This window comes from Eriocheir sinensis, unplaced genomic scaffold, assembly GCF_024679095.1.
Source record: "Eriocheir sinensis breed Jianghai 21 unplaced genomic scaffold, ASM2467909v1 Scaffold702, whole genome shotgun sequence".
Lineage (NCBI taxonomy): Eukaryota > Metazoa > Arthropoda > Malacostraca > Decapoda > Varunidae > Eriocheir > Eriocheir sinensis.
Window position 1 is genome coordinate 121,114 of NW_026112057.1, and position 7,947 is coordinate 129,060.

Here is a 7,947-nt window from a genome sequence, read left to right on the forward strand (position 1 = left end):
AGAGGCAAATGAATGAGAAAGCGAGCCTTAAGATATATAGAAAATGGAGACAGGAGTTGGGAGGACAAGAGGAGGCATACACCAACAACCAAGCCTCAGAAGTGCTATTCAGATGCAGGACAAACAACATGCAACTAAAAGACAGAAACAGACACCGGCAAGAGGAAACCAAGTGTGACATGTGTGAAGCTGAACACGAAGACCTGCGACACTTTGCCCGGCCTGTGCAGAGGAAAGTGCGCGAGGCTGCAACATTGGAACATTTTTATTTGAAAATGAACACACCGAACAAACGAAAACAACAGTACACAAGTTTTGGACAATAAGAGAAAAAAGAATGAAAGAAAAAGGAAAACAATAGACCCAGACAGTAGACACGTCAGGGAGTGCCGTTACAAAGGCAAAACTCCCGACCGACTACTACTACTGTCGTTTTTCCGTGCGAAATAACTCCTTAAAAGATACCTCATCACACACCAGAAAGACTTATTGATTTGCCTTATTTTGATGTTATTTGTCCACCCGTGATCTTTATAAGGGTTAATATTGCCTGTAAGATAATAATACACCAGACACACGGACCATAGATGCAAGAAATGAGGGAAAATAACGTCTGCTATAATTCTGTCAATAATGAACCCTATTCATTTGTTATTTAGCCTTCCAGTGATAACAAATGTTTCTCTGATGTTTGTGCCGTGTATTGGAGACAAAATAAGGTCATAGAACGATAGAAATGACACTGAAATAAGGAAAAAATGGGAAGGTAAACATGTGAGAGCTATTTCGTGGAAGTTGGCGGCGAAGTTATTCCCTTATGATCACGTGACTGGCCTTTCTTCCTCCCTGTGGATTTGCTCCGTCTAGACGCCATTACGAGTCATGTCTGTTTTATGTGATTCCGTGGGACTTATCCGCCGCTGTAAAGACGCCATGGAGATCAAAGAGGTGAGGAATGCCTTGTGCTTGTTCTGACATGGGCGATAACGGCGAGAAGTGTGATGAACGTGATCAAAAGGGGATTTAAATGTGGGCTGACCGCGGGGCCTCGGTGTAAGATGGCGGCGCGGTTTGGTGAGGGAAATATTTATATATATATTTTTTTTCTCTTAAACTACTGGGTATACCGAGACGGGGCTTGAGGTCATGACATATAAGGTCACTATGCTTCTTGAGGTCAAGCGGTGATGTGGGGAAAAGGCGGAAAATGTGTGATCTATGCAAGATAAGAGGCGGCCATCAGCTTAACGTGTGAACTTTTATCATCGATACCCAGTAAGCCCTTTGACCTCCACAGAGTGAAGAATTAAGGGGGATTGACCTGATATATGAGGTCAGATGAGGCGTGAATGTCGTAAACAATGAATTAGGTTTAGGGGTGAGCTCACAAAGGCGACCGTTTGACCTTATTTCTGACCTTATTACCGACACTTAAGACCTATGATATGGAGAATAAGATGCATTGAGCTCTTACATGAGGTCAAATGGGGCGTAGCTGTCTTAAGTACGTAATAATGGGCATTTAGCGGCCAGGTCCAGCAGGTCAGAAATGGCCCATCGCTGCTACACGGTAGAGCCACAAATTTGGCCCCTCGGGTTAAAAAAAAAAAGACAACGGGAGGTCATTTTATACGGAAATTTCCAACACGTAACCTTTTTTTATTGCTATTCCAGAAGTACACCCGATGGCAGGCCGGACCCTATCTCTCCTTCGGGGGCCAAGTTGTGATTTGCTTGGCAGGAGCCGTGGTGGTGAGTAAACTTTTCTGGGCTCCATTTCCTCAGTGAACATTAAGCTGAATAGTAAAAAAAAAATGTATGTTTGTCAGATGGTAAATGGGTATTATTGTAGGAGTACACCAGTCTAGAGATGGCTTTTCTTACCCTGACCATTAGAAAGAGCTCCGCATTCTGAGTAAATTCATCCCCATAAACACCCCTCGGAAATCATTTATAACGGAGGGAGGGAGGCCGTTAGGTTAGGTTAGTTTTAGGTTAGGTTAGTGTTAGGTTAGGTTAGTGTTAGGTTAGGTTAGTGTTAGGTTAGGTTAGTTTTAGGTTTTTACCGGTAAATGTCCACAGAGTTGCCCATCTCACTGTGGTACCTCTCACCCTAACCATGCGTTAGATCTCTTAATTCTATGCATTTTGAATCCCATATATATGCCTCACAAATTGATAGAATCGCTGCTAGTGATTTATGAAAGGTTGGTGTTTTTTTGCGGGCCGTGATGTTGTGGGCCCCGGGCGTGAGAGCGAGAAACACCTCCGCAGAGCTAAGTTGCATATACATGTGGGGGGGCGAAGGGGTCAAAGCCCCCCCGTTAGCTGTTAGGTCGTAGAGTTTGGTTGGGTTAGCTTAAATATGTTCCCCCACCGTAAACCGTCGTGTCGGTGCCACCGCAAAATAGCTCGTGGGTCTGCATGTTCTAAAAAAATAAAAAATAACCACGCGGTAGACCTGGTCTCACACGAGTGGGCTAATCGCTAACCTAGCGTACCGTCGCTAACCAAGCGTTTGTAGAAAAGATATATGAAGACCTATAGTCCAACCAAATTGTCGAGTCCGTTGCAGGTTCATGTTCAGATTTTCCCCTCTGCTCTGCCACAGTCCCAACACCTATTTTTTCCTCTCATATGTTACCTTTACATATGATATGAGAGGAAGAGATAGGTGTTGGGACCGTGTGGCAGAGGAGGGGAGAAAAGGACGACTCTGCCTCCATTAGTGATGTTTCATAAAGTAAGTAATGGTGGCACCGACGCCCCGAGCCGGCCGCCAAAAACTCACTAACTTTTCAAAAATCGGTGGCGGCGTTTCTAACAGTTTGCGGTGAACATAAATGGGGTTCAAAATGCTTAGAATAATGAGATCTAACCCATGAGGAGTGTGAGAAGTGAGTGTAAGAAGAGACGGGGAACAGAGTATCCCAGTTCCCCCGTGATGCTCTGAGGCGGCTGCAAAAAACTCATTAACTTTTAAAAAATTGCTAGCAGCGATTCTGTCAATTTGCGAGGCATATATATGGGATTCAAAATGCATAGAATTATGAGATCTAACCCATGGCTAGGGTGAGAAGTACCACAGTGAGATGGGCAACTCTGGACATTTACCACCTGTCAGATTAGGTTAGAATTAAGTTAGGCCAGATTTCATTGTTTCCAGGTCAGGATAAGGGTGAGGTATTAACCCTTTATTTATAAGTGTGGAGCATTCACCCTATTCATCCTGGGGGGCTTCATGGTGCAGTGGTTAGCACACTTGGCTCACAACCGAAAGAGCCCGGGTTCGATTCCCGGGCGGAGTGGAAAAATTTGGGTGGCTTTTCCAATACCCTACGCCCCTGTCCACCCAGCAGTGAATGGGTACTACTACCAGGTATTAATCGGGGGTTGTGTCTTGTTCCCTTCTCCTATAATCCCCGATGACTCCCGATAAGCCGGTCGCCGGTTGACCGGCTGTAAGATTGGGGATTGTCGGCGGCAGACCGCCGGTCGACCCTGAGGACCGTAGACTCAGCTGACCACCGCCGGTCAACTTTAAAATTTTCAAAGATATCTGCGATGTGCCCGGTTGACCGGCGGTGTTGAAAATGTCCTAATCGACCGGCAGTCAACCGCCGACACCCGCGGCAGACCGGCGGTAGACTGGCGGTAGGCCATGAGTGAACACCTGTTTATGATCTGGGGATTAGCAAGGGAGGAAGGAGGAAAACGAGGAGGAACAGGTAGGAGCGAGGGAATGAAGAGAGAGAGGGAGATGAGATAAAGGAGGAAGAGGAGTGGGTGAAAGAGAGAAAAGAGAGAGAGAGAGAGAGAGAGAGAGAGAGAGAGAGAGAGAGAGAGAGGAAGGGAAAGGAATGGAAGGAGGAACAGGTGGGAGTGAGTGAGGAAGAAAGAGGGAGTGAGGAAGTAAGGGAGAGAGGATGGAAAGAGATGAAAGAAAGGAGGAAGAAGAGAGAGAGAGAGAGAGAGAGAGAGAGAGAGAGAGAGAGAGAGAGAGAGAGAGTTTTATGCACACAAATGAATTTAGGTTTGAAGCAGTTTATGAGGTAATTTTAAAATATAAAAATGCAAAGATAGTGTTTGGTCGTCGATGTGCCGCAGGTCTGTCACTGGTAGACCAGCGGTCTGCCACCGGTAGGCTGGCAGTCTACCGTTGACTGACCTGCTGCAGTTGCCGGTTGGAGAAATCGAAAATCGTATATGGTCGCCAGTCTACCGCCGGTCTACCGCAGGCAGACCGGCGGTAAGCTGCCGGTCCCGGGATTATTGCCTATTTTGTCGGCGGTCAGGCCCTGATCGACTTATCGGGAGTTATCGAGGACTATCGGGACCGAGGCCGGGAATGTGTGAGAGCCCCTTAAAAAAACTCTGTATACAGGAGGCTTTTCTCTTGAAGATGGAATTGTTTATAGCATTTCATAGCTGGTGCTGCTGCAAGTTACATGTAGAATGTGTTATTACAGAGTGTGATTCGTTAACTTCAACTCGTCAGTTAGTTTTTGTTTTAATGAGTTTTCACAAACATATTCAAGTTCTGCAATCACTGCTGCATTTAACGGTGTCAACCAAAATGGCCTATCTAATGTATGGCTGAGATACGACAAATAGTACATGTCTGTGATGTCACTCCTGACCGAGCGATCTCGCGCAAAAAAAATCATTTGTCAACCCTTCTCGCTTTCTCGCCAAGCAGCTCGCTGCCAGTGTGGCATTGCTTATAATGTATTAACTTTCTTGCTCCCTGTGTGGCCTAAGGCTAGCTTAGGTTCATTAAAGTTTGGTCAGGTTAGGATGGCTGAGATTGTCTTTTATAAAATAGTTTAGGGTGACACAGTGAGTAATGTATTTTTATATTTTGAATATTCTTCAGCGGAACACTGGAGGCTGAGTGTGACGCTCCTTGTTGGCCGCTATGATGATGATGTGGTTTGGCTACTACCAGCTGAGAGGCCACAGCATGCTGTCCTGAAGACCGGCCAGCAACCCGGACTCAAGAGCAGTGGTTTGCATTGGTAAAAGTGTTATTTCTGCTATAATTGTCTCTTGTTTCTCTTACGACTGTCTTCTGCTTCTCATATTCTCTTATTTCTCCTGCAAGTGGTGTGCGGGAAAAACTGTGTAACAAATGTTAGGACTCGCTGGCCTGACAAATATTAACCCAGTAGCTGTGGGGGTCATGTTTCTTAACCCTTTCATTGTGCGCAGTGTGGACGCGACTATCCCCTCAGGCGCAGTTGGGCAGCCCAATTGGGGGTCTCTTTTAGCCTCTGTATCTCAAAAACTATTCATCACAGCTGAAAACTAAAAACACCATTGGAAAGAGGAGGCCCAGATCTATAGGAGTCAGTTATGTATGCCTCTCTTGTGAACGTTCAGGGAGTGTTGAATGTTAACACTTACATCGGTGCGTGCGGGATGACCAGCCATATTGAGGGAACTGTGGACATTTTTTCCTTCAGACTCTGGCAAGGGAGCATTGCCAACTGCAATATTTACAACTATTTGGTCAAAGAATCAGTCAGGTGAAGCTATGCAAAAATGCCGCTGTATTGGGCAAGAACATCCACCAGTTACTCGTCCGTAGATTTGCCGCGCTGGGCTGACATGATTTTCCACTCAATTGGCAATCCTATGTTGTGAGAATTAATGTTGGAACACTCATACGCACGAGATGTGAGTGTGGGTGGAGGTCGCAGCAAGCGTTTAGCAATGAAAGGGTTAATGGCCCCTCTAAGCGAGAAAAATGAGAAAAAATCACCCCTCACACAAAGCACTTAATTATATATATCAAAGCATTTGTGATCAGTTTATGCATCGTCTATTTTTGGGGTTTATATCATGGCACAAATTTGGCCCGTCGCTGCTACCGGGTTAATGTCCAAAAAATTTATTTCAAGTTTCTTCACTATAGTCTATCGATTTTAACTTGAGCCCTTGGGCGTGACTCAGTCGTTGTCTTTCCCTGTAATCCCAAGCCATTCATAACACCATGCAGTCGTATTATGAGTATGTGTATACTCCACAAATAGATAACGTACAGACTAACAGTGAGACAGATCGCAGGTCATGGCTAGATCTGTAAAGAATGGAGGCTTCCCCGGCCCAAACCACAGGGCTCAAGTTAGAGTCCATGTACTATAGTGACTTTATAAGAACATAAGGAGTCTGCAAGAGACCGGTTGGGCTATACAAGGCAGCTCCTGTACACTCCACTCCACCTTACCTCACTATCCATGGCTTTATCTAACCTCTTCTTGAATGTATCTACGGTATTGGCACCCACATCATGGCCCCCAAGCCTGTTCCATTCGTCCACCACTCTATTGGTGAACCAATTCTTGCCTATGTCTTTGTTAAATCTGGATTTGTCCAACTTAAAACCATTGCTACGCATCCTACCCGGCTCTTTTACTATCAAAATCTTATTGACATCCCCTTTATAGAAGCCCTTCATCCATTTATAGACTTCGATCAAGTCTCCTCGCAACCTTCGCATTTCTAGCAAGTGTACATTTAACTGCTTCAGCCTGTCTTCGTGAGGCAAAAGCGACAGGCCAAATTTGTGGCTTTATCGTGTAGCAGCGACGGGCCAAATTTGTCTCTTTACCGCGTAGCAGCGACGGGCCAAATTTGTGCCATGATATAAACCCCCCCAAAATAGATGATACATAATCTGATCACAAATGCTTTGATATATATTATGAAATGATTTGTGCGAGGGGTGATTTTTTCTCATTTTTCTCGCTTGGAGGGACCATTAAGAAACATGATCCCTACCACTTGTGCCTGGAATCGAACCCGTACTTTCTGAATAGAAATCACAATAGCTCATCAGGTGGCATGGTTGGTATGCGCCTTGATTTCTATTCAGAAAGTACGGGTTCGATTCCTGGCACAAGTGGTTTGTTGAGATGTTTTTCTGTCGGTTAAAGACAGTTCCTTGATATATATACCACGGTGTTGTGTCGTCTGGGATTGATTAAAATTCTTTCCGACTGCCCCGAGCGTGAGCGGGACTTCTTTACCTTTCATTCCTCGTAAGAGGGTGGGGGCGTCAGGTTGGCTGCTTAAATGCAACCTCTGGCGTGAAGTCTTTTAGCTCATCAGGTGGCATGGTTGGTATGCGCCTTGATTTCTATTCAGAAAGTACGGGTTCGATTCCTGGCACAAGTGGTTTGTTGATATATATATATATATATATATATATATATATATATATATATATATATATATATATGTAATGTACCAAAATTATGTTTTCAGTTACTCTGAGTTACAGCATTTGAATAGAGATTTGAGTTTATATATATATATATATATATATATATATATATATATATATATATATATATATATATATATATATATATATATATATATATATGTAATGTACCAAAATTATGTTTTCAGTTACTCTGAGTTACAGCATTTGAATAGAGATTTGAGTTTACCAACTGACGTTTTCATCCTGGTGTTAGTAAAATGACTGCATAATAAAAATAATAAAACCACATATAATTAAAACCACAATACCTGATGAAACTAAAAAAGATTCACAAAAAACACTGGTTTTATTGATGTTTTTTTGGTTTAAACCAGGGGTGTCAAGCTCATGGCCTGCGGGATAGTCATAAATGGCCCGCGGTATCACGGTGCTTCAATCTTGTCAATGTATTTTCTACCCTTGTTGACCCCATGACGGCACTTCAGAGTATGAATTGGCCATCGAAGGGTTTTGAGTTTGACACCCTGGTTTAACCCACCAACCCTGCTGTAAATAATGAAAATCTTACATATAGTTAAAACCACAATACTGATGAAACTAACAAAGATACACACAAAAGAAAAAAAATGGTTTTAATAGTTGGTTTAAACCACTTTTTTTTATTGGTTTAAACCATTTGTGGCTTAGTGCAGTACAGTATGTTATATGCATTTGCT

The 7,947-nt window shown here is 43.7% G+C and overlaps 1 long non-coding RNA gene across 1 annotated transcript; it reads left to right on the plus strand.

Moving 5' to 3' along the window:
- The first annotated feature begins 829 nt into the window (after window positions 1-829).
- Window positions 830-7,215, plus strand: LOC126994004 (uncharacterized). The gene is made up of 3 exons (XR_007748702.1): window positions 830-948; window positions 1,675-1,752; window positions 4,877-7,215. It is a non-coding gene; the product is annotated as an uncharacterized LOC126994004 (long non-coding RNA).
- Window positions 7,216-7,947: the final 732 nt, after the last annotated feature.